The sequence below is a fragment of the Vulpes vulpes genome, chromosome 4 (assembly GCF_048418805.1).
Source record: "Vulpes vulpes isolate BD-2025 chromosome 4, VulVul3, whole genome shotgun sequence".
Taxonomy (NCBI): domain Eukaryota; kingdom Metazoa; phylum Chordata; class Mammalia; order Carnivora; family Canidae; genus Vulpes; species Vulpes vulpes.
Genome location: NC_132783.1, coordinates 107413284 through 107421515, shown reverse-complemented (window position 1 = coordinate 107421515; position 8232 = coordinate 107413284). Strand labels below are relative to the sequence as shown.

Sequence of the window (8232 nt, the reverse complement as noted above, 5' to 3'; positions counted from 1 at the left end):
TGGATCCTGGGTCTCCAGGATCACACCCTGGGCTGAAGGCAGTGCTAAACCGCTGAGCCACCGGGCTGCCCAGTATATGGGAAATGTTGAATAAATTATATACATAATGTGTGCTATGTGTTCTGAGAATTATTTCTTGTTACAATTCAGAGCAGTAACCAGAGAGGGCTTCTTGGAGGTGGCATGAATTAAAGACTTTGGAGAATGCATAATAGTTAAATACTAAAAGAATGAGCTAGGGAATTCCAAAGAGGAAAATAGTATAAAAAAATACAGAGAAGGAGACTTGAATATAACATATAGAAAGAACCAAAACAAGCAAACAAGCAGCACAACATATAGACAGAACCATTAATAGAATATTATGATTGGAAAGAGGAGGGCTCAAGAAGGGAAAGGGGAAGAGATTTAGCAGCCAATAAAACCATCACCCAATTTATCTTGGGAAGTAGATACTACACTTGATCTTAGCCAAAAGGCTGAGAAGCAATTTGGAAGCAGAAAAAGTGTTTTATAAGTTAAAATCTCAACGATGATGAGATGTTATCCATTTTACAAAAAGGTGAAGAACAAGGAAATGTTTCCATTAGAGAGAACATCACATGCAAAAGCCCAAAGGAGACAAAAATATTGGCTATTTAAAGAACTACAAGAAATTCCATTTGAGTAAAAGATAGCGTTTGCACATGGGAAAGAGAAGCCAATGGTTGGGATTGAGAAAGAGGAGTATATGGAAGTGGGTTGGCTGGGAGGTTATTTTCTACCATGTTAAAAAGATTGAATTTACTCTGATAGCACTAGAAGCCACTGAGAAGGATAAACAAGGTCAGAATTGTATGGGTGATTTCATTAAGCTGCAGTAGGAACTATTTATGAGAGAGGCACTGTTGGAGGCAGAAAGAACTATTGCTAAAAAATTGGAGTGATTCAGATGACAGTGGTGAAGCAGACTCTGGTGGCTTGGGAAGAGAAAGACATAAATGGATGGGTGACAAGGAAAAAGAATTCATAATTTTTATGCAAATAGATGAGAGCAGGGCCATTTTAGGACCTTCAGGGTCCATATATTTCTATGCTGGGAGTCCATACCCCATGTTGTATTAGGCATATTAAAATATATGCACAGACCCATAAAAGTCATAATTATAATAAATAAAGTGAATGTTCTAAGTTTCATGATTTTCAGTTTATGAGGTACATCATTTTTTAAATAACTTTAACCTTATTAGGTTTGATTATACTTTATGATTTTACATTTATGTAAGAATTGCAGTGAACCATAATTGTCTAATTGCCAGAAAATGATTTGTGAACAATTTAACAGTTACTAATTTTAATTTCTCTGTTTTCATATATGTGCATGTGAGTTTTATATATTATTTTAAACATTGTCAGAGCCCTTCAAAAGCTTTATGTTCCTAGGCACCGTATCTTACAAGTAAAATTGGTTCGGATAGTGTTGACATAACTAATTTATCAGAAATCACAATAGGGAGAACAAATATCATTCCAAGTGCCTCCCACCATACGTGGTTTAAAATCTGAGTACATTCATGTACTCAGATTTTAAACCAATTCTTTAAATTTAGTAAAACCTCTTAAGAGTGTTCCAGGTCATGGCCAACTATGCCTACCTCCTTATGTGGATAATGGTGGTGAACTCAATGAAAAACACATGAAGTGAGAAATCTGCTTTCTACTCAGACCCCTTTCCTAAACACAGTCATTTGTGTTCTTCTAGGGGGAGGAAAAGAACACAGCAGCTGTTATATCCCAGGCCAGCCCAGACCACTCAGTGTAGCTATTTCCAGTAATCAAAGGGCCCAGCATGTTGCAGAAGGGCAGGTGCTGAACTGACGTCATTCTCCTTCAGGGCCAATCTTTAGCAGGCACATATTCATCTGCCCATGAAAAGTGCACTCCATGAATCCTCACTGACAACAACATGCCATGGCAACACTGCTGACTGCAACTTTCTCCTTGATCAGTTGCCATTCCTCGGAAAATCACAATTGTCAGCTAAGCCTTCTAACAGAGCAGAGTGTAGAGTAAGAAGGTAAGGTACTGATTCATGATGCAGCATTAGTGAAGTGAACTTACATCAAAGCTCTTAATTTCATAACATATTAAGAGAAAAAGTGAATTTTCTTGAAAAATGTTCCTCAAAAATATTTTTTTTTCAGTTACCAGCATGTTATATAAAGCACTCAAAATCTGATTTGCCATTATGTCAAAGGAACATTGGTATCTTTCATCTCAGTAATTTGATATAAACCTATCATACAGACAATTGAGATTGATATTCAGCCCTTATAATTTTTTTTTATCTTATCATCACTTTTCAGGAGAAAGCAAGTAAACTAGGAGAAGGGTTAGGAGGATACAGAGAAGAGGGGAAAAAAAAGAAAGAAAAGAGGAAGAAAAAGAGAAAAATTAAAAGACAAAAAAAATCTGTAAAAATTAGTTTATATTTTTCTCCTTTCCACAAATGGTTAGTTCAAACATTTTTTTTAATTTCCTAGCCTAAGTATATGGAGCCACCACCCTAAATCAAATTCTATTAGTGAATATAAAAGTGCTATCTCCAACTTAAATTCACTTGTTTTCTTCCTGTCCTTAAAACAAAACAAACAAAACAAAACATCTAACTACATCATTTATTACAATCCTGTAGATTATAAATTAGGCCCACAGTACTGGGTCTTAACTCTAGTCAAAGGTAGTTTTTCTAGGGACTCAAATACACCAGACACTCTGTCCTCACAGTCTATAAAAGGTCAATTCATACCATCATATCTGAGAAAACTTTGTCTCTACCTAATTGATCAGTGTGGTCAATATAGAAAGTAGCAACATAATAAACATTAACTTGTTCTCTCATACTTATGTGTTTATTCATCTCCAGAGAAAGATCGAAATTATCCATGAATGTGAAGCAAGGATTATGCTTCCAGCATAATCAAAAGACCTGGACTGCAATCTAGACAAATAGAAAATATTATGTAAATGTGCACTAATTGATTTCTTTAACCCTTTATTTAATTTGTAGCACCTTGGTTTTAAATTTTGGTACTGAATTTAAGCTGCCAAGCAGTGCTTATTACCATGCAAAAAAGAAAAGGAATCAGATAGCAGAAAGCTACTTCTTTGTTTTGCTCTGAAGCTAGTTTTCTCTCCAAACACCTTTTTGGTTTTGTTCTTCAAGAGAAATTAATCTTCAAAATCATTGCTAGTGGCCAGTTAATTTAGCTCAAGTTAAAGTACACAAAATTTTGTGTAGTTCATTTCTTCCCCCAACAAACTCTGTAAAGAGCCCCTGTTTAATTATTAGAACAGTGAATTCAAAGTAGGTATCAATCTTATCAAGTGTAGTGTTATTCTCCTCAGTATCAAGGTCATTTCAGTTACACAGGCAAGTATCAATTTAACATCCTCCACTGATATTTGTTAAATCACCTCTATCTTCTGTATGTGAGACAATCACCTCAAGTTGTCTTTTTTTTTTTTAGACTTTATTTATTTATTCGTGAGAGACACACAGAGAGAGAGAGAGGCAGAGACACAGGCAGAGGGAGAAATAGGCTCCATGCAGGGAGCTCGATGTGGGACTCGATTCCAGGTCTCCAAGATCACGCCCAGGGCTGACAGTGGCATTAAACTTCTGAGCCACCCGGGCTGCCCATCCTCAAGTTATTTTAATGAAGTTTTTCTGCAGTAATTATAATCTCTTTTCTGAACTGTATCCAGAAAGTTTGGTACCTTACTGTTTTTCTCATTATTTTATTAACATTTTAATAAATGAAGTCTATTTATTTTATTAAATTTATATTCTAGCTTGAATATGATAGAAGTTCCTTGTAAACAAGAACTGTATCTTTACTACATTAACTTCACAGCCCTTCTTTGAGCTCATATTTACTGGGAGCACATCACATCCTAGACCCTGACTAATATTTGAGGATATGGAGAAGATGTTTAGAATCCACCTAGGAAAGGTCTCAATCAAGTGGACATGATGAATTTGTGAAATGATGAATTCTGGAAAATGTAAGAAGTTCTATGGATGAAGAGTTCTGAGGACATAAAAGATGGGCAATGAATTTTGCATAAAATAGAGATTTAATCTGGGTTATAAAGAATAAATAGCAGTTTACTAGGATAAAAATTAGAGAAAGGGTCAGGAAGAGAAAATTCCCTAAAGTACAGGACAGAATCACGAAAAGAGTTTCCACAACATTTAGCACAAAGCTATGTAAATATTAGAGGCTTTAATAATAGTTTCATTTTGATTAATGAAGTTCCTTGATATTGGCTGGGAAGATTTAGATTAACATTTTTTGCAGATTCTAAGCAGAAGTTCTTTTACTTTGTATTTAAAGTGTTACCTTAAATGAAAGCTGAGCCAATTCAGTTATAAAGAGAAACTTGCCAAATATTCAATTTGATGTATTTTGGTGATGTAAACCTGCAGAATATCTTAAGCTTTTAATATTCCCCACTGTTCTATTATAATTTACATGAGCACTCTGTTTGAAGGACAAAGTTTAGTCTACAAAGGCACAGCCTGAAGTAATAGCATTTGCATCTTGGTTGATTTCCCTTATGAAAATAAGGAGGGCTCATGGGGAAAGAGAATACTGCCCAAGTCATCTATTTTGGTACAAATACATGTCTTTGATTCTAAATTCTAATCACTTTAGCTTTTGCCCCTTCATAGCAGAAATACAGTTTCACTAACATTGTGGGACCATATTTATATTCATTTAGACTCCACAGATGCTTAATGAATGCCTAATGCTTTATATATGTGCTATGCTAGATAGAGGGATATAAGCAGTGAACAAGACAGACACCAACTACTGATTGCATACTGTCTTCTAACAAAAAAGAGAATGAAGAAATGACTGACCATGACAATATGATCAAAAGACTCAAATGAGTCACTATCCCTTTATAATATATGATTTAAATTAGTATCATGGTCTGTAAGGCCTTACATAATTCCTCAACATCATCACCAACTACTGTTTTTCTCCCACTTTACTTTAGAGACATTGATTTCCTGTTTTGTCTTCAAAAGTGTCAAGCTTACTCCCATTCCTAAACATTTTCATTTGTTGCTCCCTCAGCAAGAATATCTTCACTACTTTCCTAAATTCAACCAAGAGTGTATTTAAATGTTACTTTTATGGAGGTCATTCCTGACCATGTTATTTAAAATACACATTATGTACTTTTGTCATACTCTCATAGTCTTTGTGGCTCATATCATTTTCTAAAATAATATCACACACACACACACAGACACACACATACACTCTATTTTAAATGTCTCTTTTCTAGACAGAAAAGGGAGTTTGACTTTCCTCTTCACATCCATATCTCCAGTTTTTTGAATAGTGTTTTGCACATAATAGATATTTCTTTTTTTTTTTTTTTGGATTTGGTTCATGTATGCAGAATGAAATATATGGAGACGAAATATTTTTGAGTATTCTTTCCCTTTAGAAATTTGTACCAGATCATCCAACATAGATTTTTATTTCTACTTTGTCTATCTCTACTGTGATGCTAGAAAAGAAAATGAAACAAAAAACATACATCTCATAAGCACTTCACATAGGAAAATTAGAGTAATAGCATCATTAATATCCTCTTACATCTGAGAGAAACATATCCACATTCAAAAATTCCCAATGTGAACTTCTCAAATTGACAGCTGGAATATGGAGTAGGTATCAGAGGACTTATTTTCTACTTACATATAACTGCATAAATTTGGAAAAGTTAATTTCTCATTCTATGCTTCAATTTTCTCACACAGATAAACATTTCACAAAGTTTTGTGGATGATTATAAATTAAAGAAAAAAGAATTTCTCATTCACATAATCTTAAGTAATGGTGGGTTTGATACCAGATAAACGACTTTTTTTACTGTAAAATACTTATTAATCATTGTTATAATGAATATCCCCATGGGCTTTGGGTAGAGTGTTTCCAAATTACTTGATCTCGGATACCTCTTAACATAAAGCACATTGGAAAGGATGTTTTACGTAATCCCCTTCAGAAAAGGCTATGCTAGATGATTCTAAGTTCCTTTCCAATGGGAAACACTATAGTTCTATGGTATTTCAAGCCCTCAAACAGTCTGTTGATTCATGGTAAGGGACATGGCTTTTGGGACTTGAGAATGAGTTAAGAAAAAGGTCAACTCTTTGAACACAAACTAAATTGCCCATTTTTAGTGAAATATGTATTTGCCACTAATTCCCATGCATATTTGAGTGAATAAATTGATTAATGTTGAATTTAGCTCTTTTTTAAACACTAACATCAAAATATTAATGGATATTTGGATATTTCAATATTAATGGGTGTTTGAGTATTTCATTCTATGCAGAAATTGTTTTCCATTCCATGCAAAAAATTATTTTGTTTTGTTCTAATAATACATCAAGCCAATAGCAGAACTATTCCAGATGAATAGCATCAAAATATTCATTCCACTAATAATGGAGCTGTTGATAATTGGTGCTAGAACTGTAGCATTTAATAAAACAGATCCTGATCCTATTGGCATGGGGTTTAAACTCTAGCTCGAGACAAACATAGTAAACCAATAAATACATATATAATAATTTAACTTAGATTATGAAACATATCATGAAGAACTACAGGGTACTATTATGCCATATAATATAGAGAGTCCAATTTGTTGTGGAAAAGCAGTAAAGATTCTCATGGAATGCAGTATTTATGCTGACATTTGAAGAACTAGTTGGAGATGACAAGGAAAGGTAAATAAAAAGAGAAAGGCTGTAATAGGAGGGAAGAATATTCTAGGAGGAGGGAAAGCTTATGAGCAAAGAAGATTGATTAAAGATTTCCAGGTATAGTTGTCAGCATTGGCAAGTAAAAATACAGGATGAACAGTTAAATTAGAATTTCAGATAAAACAATATTTTTAAAATATAAATATGCATCAAATGTGGTAAAGGGTAATATTAAAATGTTTTTTAAAAGATTGTTTATCTGGAATTCAAATTTAACCAGGCATTGTAAATTTTATCTGACAACCTAAATTATAGGTTCTCATCTGGGACAGATGCCCAGAACCCTTCGAGCAGGTAGGAGAGTGATTGAAGGTGAATAAGATAAATTCTTTCACCTTTTACTTATTCGCTCATGTATTCTACAAATACTTTTCATACACATAATGTGTCATACACAGTCTTCAAAGTGCCTTGGGATATAGTAAAAAAAGATACATAGATGAATCCCCTATCATGCTACTAATCAAAGATTCTGATGAAAACTTCTCTGTACTGATGATACCTAGCACCACATTTGAGATAGATGTGATTTCTCTAGTAAGAGAAGTTCAGCAGCTAAAAATATCATACAACTACAGAAACAGTGTTACTCAGAATCCATTGGCTTTGATTCCACAGTGAAAGTTAGCATTTGATTTATACATAGGATACACTTAAGATTTAGCTCAATTGTTTTCTAATTATCATCTTGATTCCTCCCCTCTGGGTCCTTCCTCTGAGCTAGTGGTTTTCAGTTTGTGTTCTAAGAGGCTCCCTCAGGTGCCATGAAAGATGAGGATGGATGGAGTTAAGCATACAATACACATTGGACCATCCACTTAAGTTTCAACCATAACAGTATTTCAAAGATGGGTGACTGCCTTCACAGGTGTTTACTGTCATATTAAAATTCAGTAATTTTTTTTTTATTTACTAGAAAATTTTAGTGAATACTCTTGTACGTGAACACATACACATGGTCATTAAAAGAATAATAATTGGGCAGCCCGGGTGGCTCAGCAGTTTAGCACCTGCCTTTAATAATAATAATAAAATCCATGAAATGGTTTCCAAAAACCATCAACCAACGATTTTACCTAGTTAGTGGTTCACAACCAGTGGGCATTTGGCAATATCTGGAGACATTTTTTATTATCAGGACAGGAAGGGAGAGAGGCTATTATGAGCATTGAGAGGGTAGAGGCCAGGGACGCTGGTAAACATACTGCAAGGCATAGGACAGTCCTCCAAAACAGAGTATGTTAACAGTATCATTAATAACAAACCCTGATATAAATGAGCAATTAATCTGGTTTGAAACATAATGGTTTAACGCACAGCAATCACAATTGTAAAACATAAGACATGAGTGAAAATCCTTTGATCATTTTAAGATAATAGAAGTTTACCATTCT

At 34.2% G+C, this 8232-nt stretch overlaps 1 pseudogene; it reads right to left on the bottom strand.

Moving 5' to 3' along the window:
- Window positions 1–401: 401 nt before the first annotated feature.
- Window positions 402–491, bottom strand: LOC112928871 (U2 spliceosomal RNA; annotated as a pseudogene).
- Window positions 492–8232: the final 7741 nt, after the last annotated feature.